Consider the following 1,527-nt stretch of genomic DNA (forward strand, 5'->3'; position numbering starts at 1 on the left):
GGAAGTAGGAACACCACTACTTTTACTAAACAATTGACCCTCCAACAGTCCTTAGCGAGGAGGATGAAGTACGACAGCAGTCATCCTGAAGCAAAACGTATAACTGAGGCCTTGACTGCTATGTTGGTGTTAGACGTGCGTCCGGTATCCGCCATTAGTGCAGTGGGATTTAGACAATTGATGGAGGTAGTGTGTCCCCGGTTCCAAATCCCGTCTAGATTCCACTTCACTAGGCAGGCGATACCGAGACTGTACAGAAACGTCAGAAAAAGTGTCCTCAGTGTCCTGAAAAATGCCATTGTACCCAATGTCCACTTAACCACGGACATGTGGACAAGTGGAACAGGGCAGACTAAGGACTATATGACTGTGACAGCCCACTGGGTAGATGTATCACCTTACGCAGCAACAGCAGCAGCGTCACCAGTCGCAGCATCTCAGAAACGCCAGCTCGTTCCAAGGCAGGCTACGCTGTGTATCACCGGTTTCAGTAAGAGGCACACCGCCGACAACCTCTTAGAGAAACTGAGGGAAATCATCGCCCAGTGGCTTACCCCACTTAGACTCTCCTGGGGATTTGTGATATCTGACAACGCCACCAATATTGTGCGGGCATTACATCTGGGCAAATTCCAGCACGTCACACAATAAACTTGGTGGTGCAGAATTTTCTGAAAAGCGACAGGGGCGTGCAGGAGACGCTTTGGGTGGCCCGAAAAATTTCTGGCCACTTTCGCCATTCAGCGACTGCGTGCCGAAGACTGGAGCGCCAGCAAACACTCTTGAATCTGCCCCGCCATCACCTGAAGCAAGAGGTTGTGACGCGGTGGAACTCAACCCTCTATATGCTTCAGAGGATGGAGGAGCAGCAAAAGGCCATTCAAGCCTATACATCCACCTATGACATAGGCAAAGGAGGGGGTATGCACCTGACTCAAGCGCAGTGGAGAATGATTTCCGTGTTGTGCAAGGTTCTCCAGCCCTTCGAACTTGCCACACGTGAAGTCAGTTCAGACACTGCCAGCTTGAGTCAGGTCATTCCCCTCATCAGGCTTTTGCAGAAGCAGCTGGAGAAAGTGAAGGAGGAGCTAAGACGGAGCGATTCCTCTCGGCATGTGGGACTTGTGGATGAAGCCCTTCATTCGCTTTGCCAGGATTCCAGGGTGGTCAATCTGTTGAAATCAGACCACTACATTTTGGCCACCGTGCTCGATCCTAGGTTTAAAGCCTCTCTTTCCGGCCGACACAAGCCTGCAGAGGTGCAAAGACCTGCTGGTGAACACACTGTCAGCTGAAGCGGAACGTGACACGTCAACAGCTCCTTCTTCATTTTCTCCCGCAACTGGGGCTGCCAGGAAAAAACTTAGGTATCCTAAGCAACCCGCTGGCGGTGATGCAGGGCAGGCAGGACCAAGTTTGGACATCTGGTCCGGACTGAAGGACCTGGCAACAATTTCTGACATGTCTACTGTCACTGCATATGATACTGTCACCATTGACAGAATGGTGGAGGATTACATCGGTGAC

The sequence above is a fragment of the Taudactylus pleione genome, unplaced genomic scaffold (assembly GCF_031769625.1).
Source record: "Taudactylus pleione unplaced genomic scaffold, aTauple2 ptg000755l, whole genome shotgun sequence".
NCBI classification, from domain to species: domain Eukaryota; kingdom Metazoa; phylum Chordata; class Amphibia; order Anura; family Myobatrachidae; genus Taudactylus; species Taudactylus pleione.